The 26,862-nt window shown below is 47.9% G+C and overlaps 1 long non-coding RNA gene across 4 annotated transcripts in view; it reads right to left on the bottom strand.

Moving 5' to 3' along the window:
- LOC308186674 overlaps positions 1-26,862 on the bottom strand; it is a 413,864-nt gene that overhangs the window by 327,473 nt on the left and 59,529 nt on the right. The window contains exon 2 of one of the 4 annotated variants that reach the window (XR_013944180.1): positions 23,176-23,397. This is a non-coding gene — a long non-coding RNA (uncharacterized lncRNA). Of the gene's footprint in view, positions 1-23,175; positions 23,551-26,862 lie in introns of those variants that run through there. The other 3 variants (XR_013944181.1, XR_013944182.1, XR_013944183.1) reach the window with 3 other exon arrangements.

The raw sequence follows: 26,862 nt of genomic DNA, 5'->3' as shown, positions 1-26,862 counted from the left end.
TGTCCACTGTTGTGCTCTCATTCGAGGTGGGCTGGCGACGGCGGTATGTAGGCTGTGTTGGCAAGGGGTGGTTGGGTTAATCGGGGATTATCGATTGTAGAACAGGCTCCTCTAGGTGGGTTTGGGGCACCGCCAAGTCCTTAGAGTTTTAAGCGTTTGTGCTCGTAGTTCTCTGGCGGATACTTCGGTAAAGTAAGTATCAAGATTTAGGGCCAGGCATAGTGGGGTATCTAATCCCAGTTTGGGCCCTGGCTTTCGTGGGTTTAAATCAGTCTTTAGTTCCTAAGATCATCTTAATGGTGTGTTTAGGTGCATCTTGGGCTTATGACAGCTTAGTTGCATTTTGATCTTAGTTAGCTAGGATAGGCATTTTACCACTCTTTACGCCGTGTCAATAGGACGGTTGATTTGGGTTTCTTGTATGACCGCGGTGGCTGGCACAAGATTTACCAACCCTTGAAGTTAGGCTGTTGCTATAACTAAGTCAAGTTTGCACTCATTGCTTAATGTTAATTACTGCTGAATACCCGTGGGGGCGTGGCTTAGCGAGGCGTCTTGGGCTACTACTTGGGTGTGCCTGATACCCGCTCCTCAAGGCCTGTATGGGGGTAGGTGGTCGAGGGCGTTTACACTGGGGCGCGGATACTTGCATGTATATATTTAGCAAAAACCAACCGTAAGGTTAGGACTAAGTCTTTTGTCCGCAGGCATGTTTTATGCCATCTTGGCAACTTCAGTGCCATGCTTTGTGTTAAGCTATGTGGACGGGGGTGTGGTTAGCTGATAGTTGAGTGGTGAGTGAGAGTGAAGTATATGAAATTATTGCTTGTGTTTACTATTTTTAGTACTGGAGTTTCTCTAAGTCCTAGGACTAGGAGGAAATGGTGTTTCATAGTGTGTAGGCGTCGGGATAGTCCGAGTATCGTCGGGGTATTCCTGCTAGGCCTAGGAAGTGCTGGGGGAAGAACGTTAGGTTTACTCCTGTAAATATTACCCCGAAGTGGGCTTTTGCTCATGTTTGGTGTAGGGTAAACCCAGTGAGTAGTGGGAATCAGTGAGTAAATCCTGCTAGAATGGCAAAGACGGCGCCTATGGATAGGACGTAGTGGAAGTGGGCAACTACGTAGTACGTGTCGTGCAGGGCGATGTCTAGGGAAGAGTTTGCAAGAACGATTCCTGTTAATCCTCCGATGGTAAATAGGAAGATAAATCCTAGAGCTCATAGTATTGGGGGGGGGCCTCATTTGATTGTTCCTCCGTGCAGGGTGGCTAGTCAGCTAAATACTTTGATTCCGGTAGGGATGGCAATGATTATAGTGGCTGATGTAAAGTAGGCTCGGGTATCAACGTCTATTCCTACTGTAAACATGTGGTGAGCTCAGACGATGAATCCTAGGAAGCCGATGGATAGTATGGCTCAGACTATTCCCATGTAGCCGAAGGGCTCCTTTTTGCCTGAGTAGTACGTGACTACGTGTGAGATGATTCCGAACCCCGGTAGGATCAGAATATAGACTTCTGGGTGTCCGAAGAATCAGAATAGGTGTTGGTACAGGATTGGGTCTCCTCCTCCAGCGGGGTCGAAGAATGTGGTGTTTAGGTTTCGATCAGTTAGTAATATTGTAATACCGGCGGCGAGTACGGGGAGTGATAGAAGGAGTAGGATGGCGGTAATTAGTACGGATCAGACAAATAGTGGGGTTTGGTATTGTGAGAGTGCGGGGGGTTTTATGTTGATGGCTGTGGTGATAAAGTTGATGGCCCCAAGGATGGAGGAGATACCGGCTAAGTGGAGTGAGAAGATAGCCAGGTCTACTGAAGCTCCGGCGTGGGCAAGGTCACCTGCTAGGGGAGGGTAGACAGTTCAGCCTGTGCCGGCGCCAGCTTCTACAGTGGATGAGGCTAGTAGGAGGAGGAATGATGGGGGGAGGAGTCAAAAGCTTATGTTGTTTATTCGCGGGAATGCTATGTCGGGGGCACCGATTATGAGGGGGACTAATCAGTTGCCGAATCCTCCGATCATGATGGGTATGACTATAAAGAAGCTTATTACAAAGGCGTGAGCGGTAACGATTACATTGTAAATTTGGTCGTCGCCTAGGAGAGTTCCTGGTTGTCCTAGTTCTGCGCGGATTAATAGGCTGAGTGCGGTGCCGACTATTCCTGCTCATGCCCCGAAGATGAGGTACAGGGTGCCAATATCCTTATGGTTAGTGGAAAATAGTCATCGGTTGATGAAGGTGACGGGTAAGATGGCTGAGTGTTGAAGCGTTAGGCTGTAGTCCTTTTTACAGAGGTTTAATTCCTCTTCTTATCGGCTCTGTAGTGAAATTCATGTTGAGTTGCAAGCTCATCGATGCGCACTAGGGTGCGTCAGGGTCTTTGTAGGCAGAAGCCAATTGGTTTAGGCATTTAGCTGTTAACTAGAGTTTTGTGGGATCGAAGCCCATCTGTCTAGGGAGGCTTTAGCTTAATTAAAGCGTCTGACTTGCATTCAGAAGATACAGGTTAATATTCTGTAAGTCTTAATGTGCAGAAACTAAGAGGGTTTAACTCTTATTTAAGGCTTTGAAGGCCTTCGGTTTGGGGTGTTATCCTAAGTTTCTAGACAATGGCATGTATTATTGGGGACAGGGGAAGTAAGAGGATTGATAGTGAGGCAAGGACCGCAGTAGGTGTGCTTGGGGCTTTGCTAGTGTATCATTGTTTTATGTGGTTAGAGGAGTTGGGGGGAAGGGTAATTGTTGAGTGGTATGCGAGGCGTAGGTAGAAGAAGAGGCTGAGCAGTGATAGCATGGCAATTGCCATGGCTGCTGGTGTTATTTCCTGTTTAGTTAGTTCTTGGATGATAAGTCACTTTGGTATAAAGCCTGTTAATGGGGGGAGGCCTGCTAGGGATAAAAGTACTAGTATTAGGGTGGCGTTTAGCACTGGGGTTTTTGTTCATGAGGTTGTGATCATGGATAGGTTAAGGGCTTTGATTTTGTTAAGGGCTAGGAATACGGCTGATGTTATGATTGTGTATAGGTAGAAGGTAAGTAAGGCCAATTTGGGGCTGTAAACTAGGATGATGGTGATTCAGCCTAAGTGGGAGATGGACGAGAAGGCTAGGATTTTGCGTGTTTGTGTTTGGTTCAGTCCTATTCAGCCTCCTAGTGCTGTTGAGGCTAGGGCCATGGCGGTGAGTAGAGCTGGGTCGAGGGATTTGGATGTTAGTAGGAGCAGGGTTAGTGGGGGGAATTTTATGAGGGTCGAGAGTAGCAGGGCTGTTATTAGTGGCGATCCTTGTAGTACTTCTGGGAATCAGAAGTGAAATGGCACTAGGCCCAGTTTAATAGCGATTGCTGCTGTCAGTAGTAGACAGGAGGTTGGGTGGTTTATTTGTGTGATGTCTCATTGGCCGGTGACTCAGGCATTGGTTATGCTAGAGAATAGGACCAGGGCGGAAGCAGCTGCTTGGGTTAGGAAGTATTTCGTTGCGGCTTCTACTGCTCGTGGGTGGTGGGATTTGGCAATTAGGGGAATGATGGCTAGTGTGTTGATCTCCAGTCCTGTCCAGGCCAGAACTCAGTGGTTGCTGGAAATTGTGATTGTGGTGCCCAAGATGAGGCTGAAGGTTATGATTGGGGTCGCGTAAGGGTTCATTAGTAGAGGAGGGGGTTAAACCATCATTTTCGGGGTATGGGCCCGATAGCTTGATTAGCTGACTCTACTAGAAAATAATATAAGGGAAGTATGGAGAATTTTGATTTCTCTTGTGTGGGTTCAATTCCTACTTTTCTAAGGTCAACAGGAAATGAGAGGGCTGTTATACCTCTATGTTCACTTTATCATAGTGACCCTTTGTAGTTCAGGCACATTTCCTTATGTAAGGAGGTAGGCCTGCATAGCAGATAGGTATGCTGATGTGTCAGAGGCACAGAGCTAGTGTGAGGGGTAGGAAGTTTTTTCATAGTAGGTGCATTAGTTGGTCATATCGGAATCGTGGGTATGAAGCTCGGACCCATAAGAAACCAGAAGATAGTAGGAGGACTTTTGTGGCTAGGATGACGGGGAATAGTTCTGTGGGTGGCCCTAGGGCGCTTGGGTTTAGGAATATGATGGCTGTAAGTGTATTTATTAGCATAATGTTCGCATATTCAGCTAGGAAGAATAAGGCGAAGGGTCCTGCGGCGTATTCAACGTTAAACCCTGAGACTAGCTCAGATTCACCCTCTGTGAGGTCAAAAGGAGCTCGGATTGTCTCTGCTAGGGTGGATACGTATCATATTAATGCTAGGGGTCATGAGGAGAAAATGAAGTATAGAGGCTCCTGTGCGACGGCAAAGGAGCTGAGTGTGTAGCTTCCGCTTAGTATGATTATTGATAGCAGGATTATGGCCAGTGTCACTTCGTATGAAATGGTCTGTGCTACTGCCCGTAGGGCTCCGATTAGTGCGTATTTTGAGTTCGAGGCTCAGCCTGATCATAGGACTGAGTAGACGGCTAGGCTTGACATGGCTATTAGGAAGAGAACTCCGAGGTTTAGATCTGCTAGGGGAAATGGGAGTGGTAGTGGTGCTCAAGTGGTGAGGGCTAGGACAAGGGCTAGTATTGGTATCAGAATGAATAGAAGTGGGGAAGAGGTAGAGGGTCGGATGGGCTCTTTGGTAAATAGTTTCAGTCCGTCCGCAAATGGTTGAAGTAGGCCAAAAGGCCCGACAACGTTAGGGCCTTTGCGGGATTGTATGTAGCTTAGGATTTTCCGTTCTACTAGGGTTAGGAAGGCTACGGCAATCAGGATTGGGATGATGTATAGGAGGGATATAATGAGGCAGCTTAGTGTTGTTATTTGAATCATGGGTGAAGCTAGGGAGAGGATTTGAACCTCTGGGGAAAGGGCTTAAGCCTTCTGCACTTGCCGGGCTCTGCCACTCTAGCTGGTCCTTTTCTAGGATTGAAAGTGGTGGGGGAAGGCCCTCTTCACGGTTTAGTTGGTTTCACTGCTTAGAGGGGGGGGGGCGTGCTTGTGGTATTGGCCCCACTTTCCCGGTCCTTTCGTACTGGGGAGAGTGTGTCATAGATAGAAACCGACCTGGATTGTTCCGGTCTGAACTCAGATCACGTAGGACTGTTAATCGTTGAACAAACGAACCCTTAATAGCGGCTGCACCATTAGGATGTCCTGATCCAACATCGAGGTCGTAAACCCCCCTGTCGATATGGGCTCTTGAGGGGGATTGCGCTGTTATCCCTGGGGTAGCTTGGTCCATTAATCAATTATATTGGGTCTGGTCACTGTTAGCACTTTGAGGGGTAGCTCTAGGTAAAGAGGTATGGTCTTGTTTTTGGAGGATTTGTTCTCCTCCAAGGTCGCCCCAACCGAAAAATATCGACCAGGCTCTGCGATGGTAGTGGCCCCAGTGGGGTTGATTGAGGATTCGCGGTGGTCGTTGATTTTTAAGTTCCACAGGGTCTTCTCGTCTTATGTTCACATCCCCGCTTTTGCCCTGGGGATGCACTGCAGTGAGTCCAGAGAGTGCACTGGCACCACTGGGGATGAACTGCAGTGAGTCCAGAGATTGCACTGGCACCACTGGGGATGCAGTGCAGTGAGTCCAGAGACTTCACTGGCACCACTGGGAATGCAGTGCAGTGAGTGCAGAGAGTGCACTGGCACCACTGGGGATGCAGTGCAGTGAGTCCAGAGAGTGCACTGGCACCACTGGCGATGCACTGCAGTGAGTCCAGAGAGTGCACTGGCACCACTGGGGATGCAGTGCAGTGAGTCCAGAGAGTGCACTGGCACCACTGGGGATGCAGTGCAGTGAGTCAAGAGAGTGCACTGGCAACACCGGGGATGCACTGCAGTGAGTCCAGAGAGTGCACTGACATCACTGGGGATGCACTACAGTGAGTCCAGAGATTGTACCATCACCACTGGGGATGCAGTGCAGTGAGTCCAGAGAGTGCACTGGCACCACTGGGGATGCAGTGCAGTGAGTCCAGAGAGTGCACTGGCACCACTGGGGATGCACTTCAGTGAGTCCAGAGAGTGCACTGACACCACTGGGGATGCAGTGCAGTGAGTCCAGAGAGTGCACTGGCACCACTGGGGATGCAGTTCAGTGAGTCCAGAGAGTGCACTGGCACCACTGGTGATGCAGTCCAGTGAGTCCAGTGAGTGCACTGGCACCACTGGGGATGCTGTGCAGTGAGTGCAGAGAGTGCACTGGCACCACCGGGGATTCACTGTAGTGAGTCCAGAGAGTGCACTGGCACCACCTGTGATGCAGTACAGTGAGTCCAGCGAGTGCACTGGCACCACTGGGGATGCAGTGCTGTGACTCCGGAGAGCGCACTGGCACCACTGGGGATGCAGTGCAGTCAGTCCAGTGAGTGCACTGACACCACTGGGGATGCACTTCAGTGAGTCCAGAGAGTGCACTGGCACCACTGGCGATGCACTGCAGTGAGTCCAGAGACTGCACTGGCACCACTGGGGATGCACTGCAGTGAGTCCAGAGAGTGCACTGGCACCACTGGGGATGCAGTGCAGTGAGTCCAGAGACTGCACTGGCACCACTGGGGATGCAGTGCAGTGAGTCCAGAGACTGCACTGGCATCACTGGGGATGCACTGCAGTGAGTCCAGAGAGTGCACTGGCACCACTGGGGATGCACTACAGTGAGTCCAGAGAGTGCACTGGCACCACTGGGGATGCAGTGCAGTGAGTCCAGAGAGTGCACTGGCACCACTGGGGATGCAGTCCAGTGAGTCCAGAGAGTGCACTGGCACCACTGGGGATGCACTTCAGTGAGTTCAGAGAGTGCACTTGCACCACTGGGGATGGGTTTCAAGCCAACTGCATTAACCGCTCATGCTTCTTTCTTATGAGACGTTAGTAAACCAATTACATAGCCTTGTCAAGACTAAATCACAGGTAAAAATCCTGTACATCTCATGTGGCCAACCACTCCCAACTAGGATTCCAAGAACCAGGAGGTTCGGTGAAAATAGGGCTAGTGCTATTAGAGGGGTGATTATTAGGGTAAGCCCTAAGCTGTCTTTAATGGAGAAGTATGGGTGGAATGGGATTTTGTCGCAGTCTGATACGATTCCTAGTGGGTTATTTGAGCCTGATTCGTGTAGGAAGGTTAGGTGGACTAGGGTGATTCCTGCAATTAGGAAGGGCAGTAGGAAGTGGATGGCGAAGAATCGGGTTAAGGTTGGATTGTCTACTGAGAATCCTCCTCAGGCTCATTCTACTAGAGTTTGCCCAATGTACGGGATGGCTGAGAATAGGTTGGTGATTACGGTGGCCCCTCAGAATGACATTTGTCCTCATGGTAGGACATACCCTACGAAGGCAGTTGCTATTAGGGTGAGTAGGAGGATTACTCCTGTGTTTCAGGTTTCTTTGTATAGGTAGGAGCCGTAGTAGAGGCCTCGTCCGATGTGTAAGTAGATGCAGATAAAGAAGAGCGAAGCACCGTTGGCGTGGAGGTTGCGGATGAGCCATCCGTACTGGACGTCTCGGCATGTGTGAGCTACTGAGGAGAAGGCGAGTGAAGTGTCTGCGGTGTAGTGTATGGCTAGTAGCAGGCCTGTTAGGATTTGTGTGGCTAAGCAGATGGCTAGAAGGGAGCCGAAGTTTCATCAGGCAGAGATGTTGGAGGGGGCGGGTAGGTCGATTAGGGAGTTGTTGATTATTTTTAGTAGGGGATGGGATTTGCGGATGTTAGGGGCCATTAGTGAGTCTGTGTGTTATTAGGATTATTACCAGGATGGAGAGGGCGAAGGATCCTAGGTAGGCCTTAATTAGCCCTGTGTGTATTGAGGTTGCGGCTTTGCTTGCGGCTACTTGTAGTTCAGCAAGGCCCTCTGGCCCTATTTTTTTGAGTCAGGAGAGGTCGATCAAGTGTAGGGCAATGTTTTGTCCCTTTTCTAGTAGGTTTTTGGAGAAGAATCGGTGTACTAGGGGGTTGAAGTACCCTAATGCAGAGGAGAAGTTTATGAGGGGGTTTGGTTTGGGGTGAGTGAGGGTGTGTGTTATGTTCGATAGTTCTAGGGCTAGGATGATTCCTAGGATTGTTATGAGGATGGCAGCAGTTTTGGTGATAAGGGGTATGGTTATTGGGGGGGTTTTGGTTGGTGTGATGAAAGAGGTAATGATTATTCCTGCTGTAATGCTGCCTAGGGCGAGTCGGGTTAGGGGGGCGGTGATTAGTGGGTTGTTTTCGTTTATTGATACTATTGGGGGGATTCGGGTTTGTCCAGCTTGGACTAGGATGGTTATGCGGATGCTGTAGGTTGCGGTGAATGCTGTGGCTATAAGGGTTAGGAGTAGGGCTCAAGTATTTAGGTATGATGTGTTTAAGCTTTCGATGATGAGGTCTTTTGAGTAGAATCCGGCTAGGAATGGGGTTCCTATCAGCGCCAGGTTTCCGATGGTTAGGCAGGAAGTAGTGACTGGGAGTATTTTCTGTAGGCCTCCTATCTTTCGGATATCTTGTTCTCCGTTTAGGTTGTGGATGATAGACCCTGAGCATAGGAATAGTATGGCTTTAAAGAAGGCATGGGTTGAGATGTGTAGGAAGGCTAGTTGTGGGAGGTTTAGTCCGATAGTGACTATTATTAGTCCTAGTTGGCTGGATGTTGAGAAAGCAATGATTTTTTTGATGTCATTTTGGGTTAGGGCGCATGTGGCAGCGAATAGGGTTGATAGAGCACCTAGGCATAGGCAGGCAGTTAGGGCTGTCTGGTTGGTGGCTAGCAGGGGGTGCATGCGGATGAGCAGGAAGATTCCGGCTACTACTATGGTACTGGAGTGCAGTAGGGCTGATACTGGGGTGGGGCCTTCTATTGCTGCGGGCAGTCATGGGTGGAGTCCAAATTGGGCGGATTTTCCTGCGGCTGCGAGGATTAATCCTATGAGGGGGAGGATTGGGGTTTGGTGGGGGTGTACGGCTTGTTGGATCTCTCAGGTGTTGAATGTTGAAGCTAGTCATGCTATGCTCAGGATCAGTCCGACGTCTCCGATTCGGTTGTAGATTACGGCTCGTAGGGCGGCGGTGTTGGCATCTGCTCGGCCTTGTCATCAGCCGATGAGAAGGAAGGACATGATTCGTACTCCTTCCCAGCCTACGAATAGGAGGAATATGTTGTTTGCGGTTGTTAGGAGGAGTATGGCGACTAGGAATGTCAGTAGGTAGGTGAAAAATTTTGTTACGTATGGCTCTGAGGCCATGTATCATATGGCGAATTGTAGGATTGATCATGTTACAAATAGGGCGATTGGAAGAAATGTTATTGAGTATTGGTCTATTTTTAGGCTCAGGGGGATTTTAAAGTTTATAATGAATTTTCACTCCCAGTGGCAGGTGACAGATTCTACTCCCGAGTAGATGAATGCGGTTGTAGGGGCTAGGCTAATTAGGAATGCGGTTTTAACAGCGCGGGTGGTGGCTTGTGGGGTGTTTTTAAAGTTTTTAAATAGAAATGGCAGGATGATTGGGGTTAGGAGGATTGTCAGCGTGAGTAGTGTGAGGGAGTTGATTAGTAGTGTGGGGTTCACTATTTTTACTTGGATTTGCACCAAGATGGGTGGTTCCTAAGACCAGTGGATTGCTGTTATCCTTTAAAAGTAAGGGGGCTGAGGTTTTAGGCTCAGATGTAAGAGTTAGCAGCTCTTGTTGGTTAAACCCTCCCCTCGGCAGGTAAGAAGGTTTGAACTTCTATTCTTAGAATCACAGTCTAATGTTTGGTTTAAACTATACTTGCATGAGGGGATTCCGGAGATCAGTTCGGGTTTGAGGATTAGGAGGAATATTGGGATAATGTGGAGTGTTATGAGCAGGTGTTCTCGCGTGGTTGAGTTTTGCATAGATGTGATGTGGGAGGGGATTGAGCCTCGTTGGGTCATTAGTAGTATGAATAAGGTGTAGGAGGCGGTTAGTAGGGTTGCGATTCCTGTTAGGATGATCGTGAAGGCAGATCAGTTGAATAAGGTGATTATAATGGTTAGCTCTGCTATGAGGTTTGTTGTTGGGGGTAAGGCTATGTTTGTTAGATTGGCCAGCAATCATCAGGTAGCTATGAGTGGTAGGAGAGGTTGTAGGCCTCGTGTGAGTAGTAGAATTCGGCTGTGCGTACGTTCATAGTTTGTGTTGGCTAGGCAGAATAGTATGGAGGAAGTTAGTCCATGGGAAATTATTAGGATCATTGCCCCTGAGAATGATCAGTGGGTTTGGATTATTCCTGCGGCGATAACTAGGCCTATGTGGCTAACGGATGAATAAGCGATTAGTGATTTTAGGTCTGTCTGTCGTAGGCAGATTGAGCTAGTCATTAGGGCGCCTCATAGGGCCAGGGTTAGGAAGGGGTAGTGCAGGAGGTTGGACAGTGGGCCCATAAATAGAGTGACTCGTATAATTCCGTATCCTCCTAGCTTTAGTAGTAGGGCGGCGAGGAGTATTGAGCCTGCGATGGGTGCTTCTACGTGGGCTTTTGGCAGTCAGAGGTGTAGGCCATATAGTGGGGCTTTTACTATGAATGCTATGAGCAGTGCTAGACCTGATAGTATTCCTGTCCATGAGGTGGATAGGGTTGGGTGGGTTAGTTGTAGGGTTGGCAGGTGCAGGGTGCCAATTTTCACGTATAGGTGTATGATTGTGATTAGCAGGGGTAGAGAGCTTACTGGCGTGTAGAATAGCAGGTAGATGCCAGCGCTTAGGCGTTCTGGTTGGTTCCCCCATCGGGTGATTAAGATTAGGGTGGGAATGAGGGTTGCTTCAAATGAGATGTAAAATAGTGCTAGTTCTGTGGTGGAAAAGGCTAGTAGGATGAATGGCTGGACTGCGACTAAGGTTGAGATAAAGATTCGTTTGCGTTGTAGGGGTTCTTGTTGCAGGTGGTTTTGGCTTGCTATGATTATGAGTGGGAGTAGTCAGCAGGATAGTACTAGGAGGGGGGATGAGATTTGGTCAATTCCTGTTCAGTTGGATAAAAATTTGTAGGGGTAGTAGGTTGGGATTAATCACTGTAGGCTTAGGGCAGCGATTAGGAGGCTGTATAAGGTGGTGTTAGTCCATAGAAATTTTGGTGGAGAGAGCAGGGCTGTTGGAAGAAGTATGATTGTGGGTAGGATGATTTTTAGCATTGCAGGAGGTTTAGGTTGTGTAGATGGTCGGAGCCATGTGTGCGGGTGGAGGCTACTAGGATGGCCAGGCCTGTGCCCGCCTCACACGCTGAGAAGGTTAGCATGAGAATTGGTACCATGGTGAATGAGGAGACTTGGTTTTCGATGGATCATATTGATAGGCCTACGAATATCGATAATATTATGCTTTCAAGGCATAGTAGGGCGGATACTAGGTGGGTTCGGTGGAAGGCTAGTCCTAGTCCGCTGAAAATGAAGGCTGAGTAGAAGCTTAAATGTAGGGGCGACATAAGAAAGTTACAGGGTTGGCTGTAATCTGCTGGGTCGAAACCAGCTATCTTTTTGGTTAGACTAACTTTCTGTTATTCTGCTCATTCTAGGCCCCCTTGAATTCACTCGTAGGCCAGTCCGAGTGTTAGGAGAAGGAGGATCACTACAGTTCAGGTGAGGGTCATTAGGGGGGATTGGAGTTGGACGGCTCATGGCAGGGGGAGTAGGAGGGCGATTTCTAGGTCGAATAGGACGAACAGGATGGCTACTGAGGAAGAATCGGACTGAGAATGGTAATCGAGCAGATCCAAGTGGGTCGAATCCACATTCGTACGGTGAGAGTTTCTCTGAGTCGGGGTTTATTTGGGCGAGTCAGAAGTTTAATGCGGTTAGGGCGGCGCTTAGGATTGATGATAGGGCGAATATGAACATGAGTGCGTTCATTGCTCTCCTCTGGGTTTATACCAGATTCTAGAGATTGGAAGTCAATTGTAATTAATATACTAGAAGAGCAAGATCCTCATCAGTAGATGGTTATGTAGAGGAATAGTCAGATGACGTCTACGAAGTGTCAGTATCAGGCTGCTGCCTCGAATCCGAAGTGGTGGTCTGATGTAAAGTGGAACTTGATCAGTCGGAAGAGGCAGACGGTCAGGAAGGAGGATCCGATGATTACGTGGAGTCCGTGGAATCCAGTGGCAACGAAGAAGGTAGATCCGTAGACGCTATCGGCGATTGAGAATGGGGCTTCGTGGTATTCTATTGCTTGTAGGGCTGTGAAGTAGAATCCCAGGAGGATCGTTAGGGTTAGGGCGTGGATGGCGTGTTTTCGGTTTCCTTCTGTGATGCTGTGATGGGCTCACGTTACGGTAACGCCTGAGGCTAGTAGGATGGCTGTGTTTAGTAGGGGGACTTCTATCGGGTTGAGTGGTTTAATTCCTGTTGGGGGTCATTGGCCTCCTAGTTCTGGGGTTGGGGCCAGGCTCGAGTGGAAGAACGCTCAGAAGAACCCTAAGAAGAAGAATGCTTCGGATGTGATGAAAAGGATTATGCCGTATCGTAGGCCTTTTTGGACTGTGGGAGTGTGATGGCCTTGGAAGGTGCTTTCTCGTACAATGTCTCGTCATCATTGGAGTATTACTAGGAGTATTGAGATGAGGCCTAGGGTTAGTAGTATGGATGAGTTGTAGTGGAATCACATGATTAATCCTGAGGTTGTGAGTAGGGCGGCGGCTGCCCCGAAGATTGGTCAAGGGCTTGGGTCAACTATGTGGTATGAGTGTGCTTGGTGTGCCATTAGATGTTTTCTTGTAAGTATAGGCTTAGAAGGAGCACGAAGACGTAGGCCTGGATTATGGCTACTGCTACTTCTAGGATGGTTAGGAGTAGTAGGATGATTATTGTTAGGATGGATACTGCAGGAAGGGTGGGTATTAATGCAATGGAGGCTGTAGAGATGAGTTGGATGAGTAAGTGTCCTGCTGTAAGGTTGGCTGTAAGGCGGACTCCGAGGGCTAGGGGGCGGATTAGTAGGCTGGTTGTTTCGATCAGGATTAGTGCGGGGATTAGGGGTGTAGGGGTACCTTCGGGTAATAGGTGGGCTAAAGAGGCTGATGGTTGGTTTCGTAGGCCTGTTAGTAGTGTGGCGAGCCATAGTGGGAAGGCTAGGGCTATGTTCATAGATAGTTGGGTGGTTGGGGTGAATGTATATGGAAGGAGGCCTAGAAGGTTGATTGTAAGAAGTATGATTATTAGGGATGTAAATATTATGGCTCATTTGTGGCCATTTTTGTTGAGTGGGACTATTAGTTGTTTTGTGATTAGGTGAAGGAGTCATGTTTGGATAGTAGAAAGGCGGTTGTTGATTCATCGGTTGTTTGGGGACGGGAATAGTAGGGCTGGGAAGAGTAGGGATAGTAGGATTAAGGGGATGCCGAATAGATTGGGGCTGGAAAATTGGTCAAAGAAGCTTAGGTTCATGGTCAGGATCATGGTGTGGGTTTGGTAGTGAGGGAGGTCTTATTTGATGGGGGGTTGGTTGTGGTGAAGGCTAGTAGTTTTGGTTGGATGAGGAGTGCTAGGGTTAATCAGGTTATAATTATGATTGAAAATCATGGTGCGGGGTTAAGCTGTGGCATATCATTAAGGAGGGGGAAGTCCCTCTTTGGCTAGCTTAAAAGGCTAGTGCTGTTGCATAGCTTCTTAATGATTAGGATGATGATAGAAGGGACGATCAGGCCTCGAAATGTGGGAGTGGGGTTGATTCTACTACAATGGGTATGTAGCTGTGATTAGCCCCGCAAATTTCTGAGCATTGTCCGTAAAAAATCCCAGGCCGGGTGGTAATGAATGAAGTTTGGTTTAGTCGGCCTGGGATTGCGTCTGTTTTAACTCCGAGCGTTGGGACTGCTCAGGAGTGGAGTACGTCTCCTGCAGTAATGATCACGCGGATGGGGGATTCTATTGGGATAACTACGCGGTGGTCAACTTCTAGCAGTCGGAAGTGGCCGTTGGGTAAGTCTGGGGTGGGCACTATGTAGGAGTCGAATGATAGGTCTTTGAAGTCTGTGTATTCGTAGCTTCAGTATCATTGGTGGCCGATGGCTTTTAGGGTGAGGTCTGGTTCATCGATTTTGTCCATTATGTAGAGGATTTGTAGGGATGGGAGGGCGAGGAGTACCAGGACGATAGCAGGTAGGATTGTCCAGATCAGCTCTACTTCTTGGGCGTCTACAGCATTGGACGAGAGTTTTTCTGTTAGTATGTGGGCTAAAAGGTAGAGAACTAGGCTGCAGATAGCTAGGGCAACGATTAGGGCGTGGTCGTGGAATTCAACGAGTTCTTCTATGATGGGTGATGAGGCGTCTTGGAATCCTAGTTGGGAGTGGTTGGCCACATGAGATGTACAGGATTTTTACCTGTGATTTAGTCTTGACAAGGCTATGTAATTGGTTTACTAACGTCTCATAAGAAAGAAGCATGAGCGGTTAATGCAGTTGGCTTGAAACCAGCATGTGAGGGTTCGATTCCTTCCTTTCTTGTACTTGGACGAAGGCCGGTTCCTCGAAAGTATGGTATGGGGGAGGGCAGCCGTGGATTCATTCAACGTTTGTGGTAGTTAGTTCTGGTTGTAGGACTTTTCGTTTGGCCGGAAAGGCTTCTCAGATGATGAATATTAGTATGATTACGGCTACTATTGAGATTAGGGAGCCGATGGAGGAAATGGTGTTTCATAGTGTGTAGGCGTCGGGATAGTCCGAGTATCGTCGGGGTATTCCTGCTAGGCCTAGGAAGTGCTGGGGGAAGAACGTTAGGTTTACTCCTGTAAATATTACCCCGAAGTGGGCTTTTGCTCATGTTTGGTGTAGGGTAAACCCAGTGAGTAGTGGGAATCAGTGAGTAAATCCTGCTAGAATGGCAAAGACGGCGCCTATGGATAGGACGTAGTGGAAGTGGGCAACTACGTAGTACGTGTCGTGCAGGGCGATGTCTAGGGAAGAGTTTGCAAGAACGATTCCTGTTAATCCTCCGATGGTAAATAGGAAGATAAATCCTAGAGCTCATAGTATTGGGGGGGGGGCTCATTTGATTGTTCCTCCGTGCAGGGTGGCTAGTCAGCTAAATACTTTGATTCCGGTAGGGATGGCAATGATTATAGTGGCTGATGTAAAGTAGGCTCGGGTATCAACGTCTATTCCTACTGTAAACATGTGGTGAGCTCAGACGATGAATCCTAGGAAGCCGATGGATAGTATGGCTCAGACTATTCCCATGTAGCCGAAGGGCTCCTTTTTGCCTGAGTAGTACGTGACTACGTGTGAGATGATTCCAAACCCCGGTAGGATCAGAATATAGACTTCTGGGTGTCCGAAGAATCAGAATAGGTGTTGGTACAGGATTGGGTCTCCTCCTCCAGCGGGGTCGAAGAATGTGGTGTTTAGGTTTCGATCAGTTAGTAATATTGTAATACCGGCGGCGAGTACGGGGAGTGATAGAAGGAGTAGGATGGCGGTAATTAGTACGGATCAGACAAATAGTGGGGTTTGGTATTGTGAGAGTGCGGGGGGTTTTATGTTGATGGCTGTGGTGATAAAGTTGATGGCCCCAAGGATGGAGGAGATACCGGCTAAGTGGAGTGAGAAGATAGCCAGGTCTACTGAAGCTCCGGCGTGGGCAAGGTTACCTGCTAGGGGAGGGTAGACAGTTCAGCCTGTGCCGGCGCCAGCTTCTACAGTGGATGAGGCTAGTAGGAGGAGGAATGATGGGGGGAGGAGTCAAAAGCTTATGTTGTTTATTCGCGGGAATGCTATGTCGGGGGCACCGATTATGAGGGGGACTAATCAGTTGCCGAATCCTCCGATCATGATGGGTATGACTATAAAGAAGCTTATTACAAAGGCGTGAGCGGTAACGATTACATTGTAAATTTGGTCGTCGCCTAGGAGAGTTCCTGGTTGTCCTAGTTCTGCGCGGATTAATAGGCTGAGTGCGGTGCCGACTATTCCTGCTCATGCCCCGAAGATGAGGTACAGGGTGCCAATATCCTTATGGTTAGTGGAAAATAGTCATCGGTTGATGAAGGTGACGGGTAAGATGGCTGAGTGTTGAAGCGTTAGGCTGTAGTCCTTTTTACAGAGGTTTAATTCCTCTTCTTATCGGCTCTGTAGTGAAATTCATGTTGAGTTGCAAGCTCATCGATGCGCACTAGGGTGCGTCAGGGTCTTTGTAGGCAGAAGCCAATTGGTTTAGGCATTTAGCTGTTAACTAGAGTTTTGTGGGATCGAAGCCCATCTGTCTAGGGAGGCTTTAGCTTAATTAAAGCGTCTGACTTGCATTCAGAAGATACAGGTTAATATTCTGTAAGTCTTAATGTGCAGAAACTAAGAGGGTTTAACTCTTATTTAAGGCTTTGAAGGCCTTCGGTTTGGGGTGTTATCCTAAGTTTCTAGACAATGGCATGTATTATTGGGGACAGGGGAAGTAAGAGGATTGATAGTGAGGCAAGGACCGCAGTAGGTGTGCTTGGGGCTTTGCTAGTGTATCATTGTTTTATGTGGTTAGAGGAGTTGGGGGGAAGGGTAATTGTTGAGTGGTATGCGAGGCGTAGGTAGAAGAAGAGGCTGAGCAGTGATAGCATGGCAATTGCCATGGCTGCTGGTGTTATTTCCTGTTTAGTTAGTTCTTGGATGATAAGTCACTTTGGTATAAAGCCTGTTAATGGGGGGAGGCCTGCTAGGGATAAAAGTACTAGTATTAGGGTGGCGTTTAGCACTGGGGTTTTTGTTCATGAGGTTGTGATCATGGATAGGTTAAGGGCTTTGATTTTGTTAAGGGCTAGGAATACGGCTGATGTTATGATTGTGTATAGGTAGAAGGTAAGTAAGGCCAATTTGGGGCTGTAAACTAGGATGATGGCGATTCAGCCTAAGTGGGAGATGGACGAGAAGGCTAGGATTTTGCGTGTTTGTGTTTGGTTCAGTCCTATTCAGCCTCCTAGTGCTGTTGAGGCTAGGGCCATGGCGGTGAGTAGAGCTGGGTCGAGGGATTTGGATGTTAGTAGGAGCAGGGTTAGTGGGGGGAATTTTATGAGGGTCGAGAGTAGCAGGGCTGTTATTAGTGGCGATCCTTGTAGTACTTCTGGGAATCAGAAGTGAAATGGCACTAGGCCCAGTTTAATAGCGATTGCTGCTGTCAGTAGTAGACAGGAGGTTGGGTGGTTTATTTGTGTGATGTCTCATTGGCCGGTGACTCAGGCATTGGTTATGCTAGAGAATAGGACCAGGGCGGAAGCAGCTGCTTGGGTTAGGAAGTATTTCGTTGCGGCTTCTACTGCTCGTGGGTGGTGGGATTTGGCAATTAGGGGAATGATGGCTAGTGCGTTGATCTCCAGTCCTGTCCAGGCCAGAACTCAGTGGTTGCTGGAAATTGTGATTGTGGTGCCCAAGATGAGGCTGAAGGTTATGATTGGGGTCGCGTAAGGGTTCATTAGTAGAGGAGGGGGTTAAACCATCATTTTTGGGGTATGGGCCCGATAGCTTGATTAGCTGACTCTACTAGAAAATAATATAAGGGAAGTATGGAGAATTTTGATTTCTCTTGTGTGGGTTCAATTCCTACTTTTCTAAGGTCAACAGGAAATGAGAGGGCTGTTATACCTCTATGTTCACTTTATCATAGTGACCCTTTGTAGTTCAGGCACATTTCCTTATGTAAGGAGGTAGGCCTGCATAGCAGATAGGTATGCTGATGTGTCAGAGGCACAGAGCTAGTGTGAGGGGTAGGAAGTTTTTTCATAGTAGGTGCATTAGTTGGTCATATCGGAATCGTGGGTATGAAGCTCGGACCCATAAGAAACCAGAAGATAGTAGGAGGACTTTTGTGGCTAGGATGACGGGGAATAGTTCTGTGGGTGGCCCTAGGGCGCTTGGGTTTAGGAATATGATGGCTGTAAGTGTATTTATTAGCATAATGTTCGCATATTCAGCTAGGAAGAATAAGGCGAAGGGTCCTGCGGCGTATTCAACGTTAAACCCTGAGACTAGCTCAGATTCACCCTCTGTGAGGTCAAAAGGAGCTCGGTTTGTCTCTGCTAGGGTGGATACGTATCATATTATTGCTAGGGGTCATGAGGAGAAAATGAAGTATAGAGGCTCCTGTGCGATGGCAAAGGAGCTGAGTGTGTAGCTTCCGCTTAGTATGATTATTGATAGCAGGATTATGGCCAGTGTCACTTCGTATGAAATGGTCTGTGCTACTGCCCGTAGGGCTCCGATTAGTGCGTATTTTGAGTTCGAGGCTCAGCCTGATCATAGGACTGAGTAGACGGCTAGGCTTGACATGGCTATTAGGAAGAGAACTCCGAGGTTTAGATCTGCTAGGGGAAATGGGAGTGGTAGTGGTGCTCAAGTGGTGAGGGCTAGGACAAGGGCTAGTATTGGTATCAGAATGAATAGAAGTGGGGAAGAGGTAGAGGGTCGGATGGGCTCTTTGGTAAATAGTTTCAGTCCGTCCGCAAATGGTTGAAGTAGGCCAAAAGGTCCGACAACGTTAGGGCCTTTGCGGGATTGTATGTAGCTTAGGATTTTCCGTTCTACTAGGGTTAGGAAGGCTACGGCAATCAGGATTGGGATGATGTATAGGAGGGATATAACGAGGCAGCTTAGTGTTGTTATTTGAATCATGGGTGAAGCTAGGGAGAGGATTTGAACCTCTGGGGAAAGGGCTTAAGCCTTCTGCACTTGCCGGGCTCTGCCACTCTAGCTGGTCCTTTTCTAGGATTGAAAGTGGTGGGGGAAGGCCCTCTTCACGGTTTAGTTGGTTTCACTGCTTAGAGCGGGGGGGGGCGTGCTTGTGGTATTGGCCCCACTTTCCCGGTCCTTTCGTACTGGGGAGAGTGTGTCATAGATAGAAACCGACCTGGATTGCTCCGGTCTGAACTCAGATCACGTAGGACTGTTAATCGTTGAACAAACGAACCCTTAATAGCGGCTGCACCATTAGGATGTCCTGATCCAACATCGAGGTCGTAAACCCCCCTGTCGATATGGGCTCTTGAGGGGGATTGCGCTGTTATCCCTGGGGTAGCTTGGTCCATTAATCAATTATATTGGGTCTGGTCACTGTTAGCACTTTGAGGGGTAGCTCTAGGTAAAGAGGTATGGTCTTGTTTTTGGAGGATTTGTTCTCCTCCAAGGTCGCCCCAACCGAAAAATATCGACCAGGCTCTGCGATGGTAGTGGCCCCAGTGGGGTTGATTGAGGATTCGCGGTGGTCGTTGATTTTTAAGTTCCACAGGGTCTTCTCGTCTTATGTTCACATCCCCGCTTTTGCACGGGGAGATCAATTTCACTGATTATCTGTGAGAGACAGTTAAGACCTCGTTTAGCCATTCATACAAGTCTCGATTTATGGGACAATTGATTGCGCTATCTTTGCACGGTTAGGATACCGCGGCCGTTAAACCTAAGTCACCGGGCAGGCATCACCTTCAATACTTGTTTAATTTGCTGAAGGCTATGTTTTTGGTAAACAGTCGGGCCTTATTAATTTGCCGAGTTCCTTTCACAGATTTTAATCGCTCTTATAGGCGCTCCTGAGTCGGGTTAACAGGGTTAGTTAATACGTGGTCTTGTAGGGGTTTTTGTATCTGTCTAGGTCTGTTAATAATGTTTCTATGTAAGCTTGCGCCGTTAGAGGGGTGTGGCCCTGTACATGAGGGGCCTAGGATGATTCCTAGGATTGTTATGAGGATGGCAGCGGTTTTGGTGATAAGGGGTATGGTTATTGGGGGGGTTTTGGTTGGTGTGATGAAAGAGGTAATGATTATTCCTGCTGTAATGCTGCCTAGGGCGAGTCGGGTTAGGGGGGCGGTGATTAGTGGGTTGTTTTCGTTTATTGATACTATTGGGGGGATTCGGGTTTGTCCAGCTTGGACTAGGATGGTTATGCGGATGCTGTAGGTTGCGGTGAATGCTGTGGCTATAAGGGTTAGGAGTAGGGCTCAAGTATTTAGGTATGATGTGTTTAAGCTTTCGATGATGAGGTCTTTTGAGTAGAATCCGGCTAGGAATGGGGTTCCTATCAGCGCCAGGTTTCCGATGGTTAGGCAGGAAGTAGTGACTGGGAGTATTTTCTGTAGGCCTCCTATCTTTCGGATATCTTGTTCTCCGTTTAGGTTGTGGATGATAGACCCTGAGCATAGGAATAGTATGGCTTTAAAGAAGGCATGGGTTGAGATGTGTAGGAAGGCTAGTTGTGGGAGGTTTAGTCCGATAGTGACTATTATTAGTCCTAGTTGGCTGGATGTTGAGAAAGCAATGATTTTTTTGATGTCATTTTGGGTTAGGGCGCATGTGGCAGCGAATAGGGTTGATAGAGCACCTAGGCATAGGCAGGCAGTTAGGGCTGTCTGGTTGGTGGCTAGCAGGGGGTGCATGCGGATGAGCAGGAAGATTCCGGCTACTACTATGGTACTGGAGTGCAGTAGGGCTGATACTGGGGTGGGGCCTTCTATTGCTGCGGGCAGTCATGGGTGGAGTCCAAATTGGGCGGATTTTCCTGCGGCTGCGAGGATTAATCCTATGAGGGGGAGGATTGGGGTTTGGTGGGGGTGTACGGCTTGTTGGATCTCTCAGGTGTTGAATGTTGAAGCTAGTCATGCTATGCTCAGGATCAGTCCGATGTCTCCGATTCGGTTGTAGATTACGGCTCGTAGGGCGGCGGTGTTGGCATCTGCTCGGCCTTGTCATCAGCCGATGAGAAGGAAGGACATGATTCGTACTCCTTCCCAGCCTACGAATAGGAGGAATATGTTGTTTGCGGTTGTTAGGAGGAGTATGGCGACTAGGAATGTCAGTAGGTAGGTGAAAAATTTTGTTACGTATGGCTCTGAGGCCATGTATCATATGGCGAATTGTAGGATTGATCATGTTACAAATAGGGCGATTGGAAGAAATGTTATTGAGTATTGGTCTATTTTTAGGCTCAGGGGGATTTTAAAGTTTATAATGAATTTTCACTCCCAGTGGCAGGTGACAGATTCTACTCCCGAGTAGATGAATGCGGTTGTAGGGGCTAGGCTAATTAGGAATGCGGTTTTAACAGCGCGGGTGGTGGCTTGTGGGGTGTTTTTAAAGTTTTTAAATAGAAATGGCAGGATGATTGGGGTTAGGAGGATTGTCAGCGTGAGTAGTGTGAGGGAGTTGATTAGTAGTGTGGGGTTCACTATTTTTACTTGGATTTGCACCAAGATGGGTGGTTCCTAAGACCAGTGGATTGCTGTTATCCTTTAAAAGTAAGGGGGCTGAGGTTTTAGGCTCAGATGTAAGAGTTAGCAGCTCTTGTTGGTTAAACCCTCCCCTCGGCAGGTAAGAAGGTTTGAACTTCTATTCTTAGAATCACAGTCTAATGTTTGGTTTAAACTATACTTGCATGAGGGGATTCCGGAGATCAGTTCGGGTTTGAGGATTAGGAGGAATATTGGGATAATGTGGAGTGTTATGAGCAGGTGTTCTCGCGTGGTTGAGTTTTGCATAGATGTGATGTGGGAGGGGATTGAGCCTCGTGGGGTCATTAGTAGTATGAATAAGGTGTAGGAGGCGGTTAGTAGGGTTGCGATTCCTGTTAGGATGATCGTGAAGGCAGATCAGTTGAATAAGGTGATTATAATGGTTAGCTCTGCTATGAGGTTTGTTGTTGGGGGTAAGGCTATGTTTGTTAGATTGGCCAGCAATCATCAGGTAGCTATGAGTGGTAGGAGAGGTTGTAGGCCTCGTGTGAGTAGTAGAATTCGGCTGTGCGTACGTTCATAGTTTGTGTTGGCTAGGCAGAATAGTATGGAGGAAGTTAGTCCATGGGAAATTATTAGGATCATTGCCCCTGAGAATGATCAGTGGGTTTGGATTATTCCTGCGGCGATAACTAGGCCTATGTGGCTAACGGATGAATAAGCGATTAGTGATTTTAGGTCTGTCTGTCGTAGGCAGATTGAGCTAGTCATTAGGGCGCCTCATAGGGCCAGGGTTAGGAAGGGGTAGTGCAGGAGGTTGGACAGTGGGCCCATAAATAGAGTGACTCGTATAATTCCGTATCCTCCTAGCTTTAGTAGTAGGGCGGCGAGGAGTATTGAGCCTGCGATGGGTGCTTCTACGTGGGCTTTTGGCAGTCAGAGGTGTAGGCCGTATAGTGGGGCTTTTACTATGAATGCTATGAGCAGTGCTAGACCTGATAGTATTCCTGTCCATGAGGTGGATAGGGTTGGGTGGGTTAGTTGTAGGGTTGGCAGGTGCAGGGTGCCAATTTTCACGTATAGGTGTATGATTGTGATTAGCAGGGGTAGAGAGCTTACTGGCGTGTAGAATAGCAGGTAGATGCCAGCGCTTAGGCGTTCTGGTTGGTTCCCCCATCGGGTGATTAAGATTAGGGTGGGAATGAGGGTTGCTTCAAATGAGATGTAAAATAGTGCTAGTTCTGTGGTGGAAAAGGCTAGTAGGATGAATGGCTGGACTGCGACTAAGGTTGAGATAAAGATTCGTTTGCGTTGTAGGGGTTCTTGTTGCAGGTGGTTTTGGCTTGCTATGATTATGAGTGGGAGTAGTCAGCAGGATAGTACTAGGAGGGGGGATGAGATTTGGTCAATTCCTGTTCAGTTGGATAAAAATTTGTAGGGGTAGTAGGTTGGGATTAATCGCTGTAGGCTTAGGGCAGCGATTAGGAGGCTGTATAAGGTGGTGTTAGTCCATAGAAATTTTGGTGGAGACAGCAGGGCTGTTGGAAGAAGTATGATTGTGGGTAGGATGATTTTTAGCATTGCAGGAGGTTTAGGTTGTGTAGATGGTCGGAGCCATGTGTGCGGGTGGAGGCTACTAGGAGTATTTACTAGGACTCACTAGCACCACTTCGTCGATTTCGTCCATTATGTAGAGGATTTGTAGGGATGGGAGGGCGAGGAGTACCAGGACGATAGCAGGTAGGATTGTCCAGATCAGCTCTACTTCTTGGGCGTCTACAGCATTGGACGAGAGTTTTTCTGTTAGTATGTGGGCTAAAAGGTAGAGAACTAGGCTGCAGATAGCTAGGGCAACGATTAGGGCGTGGTCGTGGAATTCAACGAGTTCTTCTATGATGGGTGATGAGGCGTCTTGGAATCCTAGTTGGGAGTGGTTGGCCACATGAGATGTACAGGATTTTTACCTGTGATTTAGTCTTGACAAGGCTATGTAATTGGTTTACTAACGTCTCATAAGAAAGAAGCATGAGCGGTTAACCTCCTGGGAGACCCAGAAAACTTCACCCCAGCAAACCCGCTAGTAACCCCACCACACATCAAGCCAGAATGATACTTCCTATTCGCCTACGCCATCCTACGTTCAATCCCAAATAAACTAGGAGGCGTATTAGCACTGGCCACCTCCGTACTGATCCTATTCCTAATCCCATTCCTGCACAAATCAAAACAACGAGCAATAACATTCCGACCACTCTCCCAGCTCCTATTCTGAGTACTAGTCGCCGACCTCCTCGTCCTAACATGAGTAGGAAGCCAACCCGTCGAACACCCATTCATCATCATCGGCCAACTCGCTTCAATCGCCTACTTCACTATCCTCCTATTTCTCCTCCCCGCCGCAAGCGCCCTAGAAAACAAAATACTCAACTGCTAAATACTCTAATAGTTTATAAAAACATTGGTCTTGTAAACCAAAGATTGAAGACTTACCACTTCTTAGAGTACCCCAAACTCAGAAAAAAAGGACTCAAACCTTTATCTCCAGCTCCCAAAGCTGGCATTTTCAATAAACTATTCTCTGACCCTAACCCCTAAACCGCCCGAATAGCACCCCGCGACAACCCCCGCACAAGCTCCAATACAACAAACAAAGTCAACAACAGCCCCCAACCCGCCACTAAAAACATCCCTGCCCCATGTGAATAAAACATGGAAACTCCACTAAAATCCGACCGAACAACAAACACCCCAACATTATTCACAGTAGAAACCCCGAACTTCCAAGCCCCCATAAACCCCCCAAACACCAACCCCCCAAAAACAATTGCCACAAACGCTACTGCACATCCAATCACCCGTCAATCCCCCCAAGCCCCAGGGAAAGGCTCCGCTGCTAAAGCTACTGAATAAACAAACACCACCAGCATACCCCCCAAATACACCATAAACAGCACTAAAGCCACGAACGAAACCCCAAGGCCCAGCAACCACCCGCACCCCGCCACAGACGCTAACACCAAACCAACAACCCCATAATACGGCGAAGGATTCGACGCCACACCCAAAACACCCACCGCAAAGCAAATCCCTAAAAAAAACATAAAATAAGTCATTATTCCTGCCCGGACACTACCCGAGGCCTGCGGCTCGAAAAGCCGCCATTGTTCTCAACTACAGGAACTAACCGCAAGCCCCCAATAATTCTACCCCATCTATGCCATTATGCTTAACCCCCCCCCCCTCCCCCCCCGAGGCGGGGGTATTTGGTTATGCATATTCGTGCATAAATTTATATACCCCATATACATACATACTATAGTACCAGTAATATACATTATATACGGACTATCTTATAAGCAGGTGCTAAACCCATACATGTACACGGCCATTAAACCCTTAAACACACTCCTACCAAACCACCCGGCATGAATGTTCTAGGACCATACCGCACAACACCCAATACAACTCCACTCAAGCGCATAACAAGACCCCATTTTAATGAATGCTCACAGGACATGCTCCAACAACAACTCTCCACCACATATCTCATGCAGTTCGTATCAGACGGATTTATTAATCGTACTCCTCACGTGAAATCAGCAACCCGTTGCACATAATGTCCGGTATGACTAGCTTCAGGCCCATACGTTCCCCCTAAACCCCTCGCCCTCCTCACATTTTTGCGCCTCTGGTTCCTCGGTCAGGGCCATCCATTGGGTTCACTCACCCCTCCTTGCCCTTCAAAGTGGCATCTGTGAGTACTTTCACCTTCTCAATGCGTAATCGCGGCATGTTCCAGCTTTTTGGCGCCTCTGGTTCCTCTTATTTTTTCCGGGGTTACCTCACAGGTGGCTATTCCCAGTGATCTCGGGGGTCCCACAATCTAAGCCTGGACACACCTGCCTCACGGCCTATCCTATATTTCAAGGGTCCCTCGATGAGACGGTTGGCGTATATGGGGAATCATCCTGACACTGATGCACTTTGACCACATTCAGTTAATGTTACCTCCACCCTCCGGGTTAAATGGGGCTATTGGATGAATGCTTGTTGGACATAGCACAAAACAACAAATCATTAAGCGCAACCCCTGCGCTTCACAAACTAAACCAGTAAACTTTCGCTAACCACCATGTAGCATAAACCTTCATCGCCCAATCCCAGCAAACTACCTCTAAAACTCCATTAATCATCCCTTCCATGACATCATCGGAACGATGTACATATACACACAAACACATACAAAATAACTTAAACTTATTAGAGAAACTCCAGTACTAAAAATAGTAAACACAAGCAATAATTTCATATACTTCACTCTCACTCACCACTCAACTATCAGCTAACCACACCCCCGTCCACATAGCTTAACACAAAGCATGGCACTGAAGTTGCCAAGATGGCATAAAACATGCCTGCGGACAAAAGACTTAGTCCTAACCTTACGGTTGGTTTTTGCTAAATATATACATGCAAGTATCCGCGCCCCAGTGTAAACGCCCTCGACCACCTACCCCCATACAGGCCTTGAGGAGCGGGTATCAGGCACACCCAAGTAGTAGCCCAAGACGCCTCGCTAAGCCACGCCCCCACGGGTATTCAGCAGTAATTAACATTAAGCAATGAGTGCAAACTTGACTTAGTTATAGCAACAGCCTAACTTCAAGGGTTGGTAAATCTTGTGCCAGCCACCGCGGTCATACAAGAAACCCAAATCAACCGTCCTATTGACACGGCGTAAAGAGTGGTAAAATGCCTATCCTAGCTAACTAAGATCAAAATGCAACTGAGCTGTCATAAGCCCAAGATGCACCTAAACACACCATTAAGATGATCTTAGGAACTAACGACTGATTTAAACCCACGAAAGCCAGGGCCCAAACTGGGATTAGACACCCCACTATGCCTGGCCCTAAATCTTGATACTTACTTTACCGAAGTATCCGCCAGAGAACTACGAGCACAAACGCTTAAAACTCTAAGGACTTGGCGGTGCCCCAAACCCACCTAGAGGAGCCTGTTCTACAATCGATAATCCCCGAATAACCCAACCACCCCTTGCCAACACAGCCTACATACCGCCGTCGCCAGCCCACCTCGAATGAGAGCACAACAGTGGACACAATAGCACCCCGCTAATAAGACAGGTCAAGGTATAGCCTATGGAGTGGAAGAAATGGGCTACATTCCCCATTCATAGGGCACACGGAAAGAAGCGTGAAACCACTTCTGGAAGGCGGATTTAGCAGTAAAGTGGGACAATAGAGCCTACTTTAAGCCGGCCCTGGGGCACGTACATACCGCCCGTCACCCTCCTCAAAAGCCACATCCCACATAACTAATACCATAAATACGCTGAAGATGAGGTAAGTCGTAACAAGGTAAGTGTACCGGAAGGTGTACTTAGAATATCAAGACGTAGCTATAACACCAAAGCACTCAGCTTACACCTGAAAGATATCTACTAGACCGGATCGTCTTGAAGCCCCCCCTCTAGCTCAACCACACAAATAGTACACCAAAACTAAAGAATTTACTAAACTAATTAAACTAAAGCATTTTACAGTCTTAGTATAGGCGATAGAAAAGACACTTAGACGCGATAGAGACCCCAGTACCGTAAGGGAAAGATGAAATAGCAGTGAAACAATCAAAGCGACAGACAGCAAAGATCAACCCTTGTACCTTTTGCATCATGGTTTAGCGAGAACAACCAAGCAAAGTG

The sequence above is a fragment of the Anser brachyrhynchus genome (assembly GCF_964034855.1).
Source record: "Anser brachyrhynchus genome assembly, contig: SCAFFOLD_79, whole genome shotgun sequence".
NCBI classification, from domain to species: domain Eukaryota; kingdom Metazoa; phylum Chordata; class Aves; order Anseriformes; family Anatidae; genus Anser; species Anser brachyrhynchus.
This window is presented reverse-complemented; position numbering and strand designations above follow the sequence as displayed.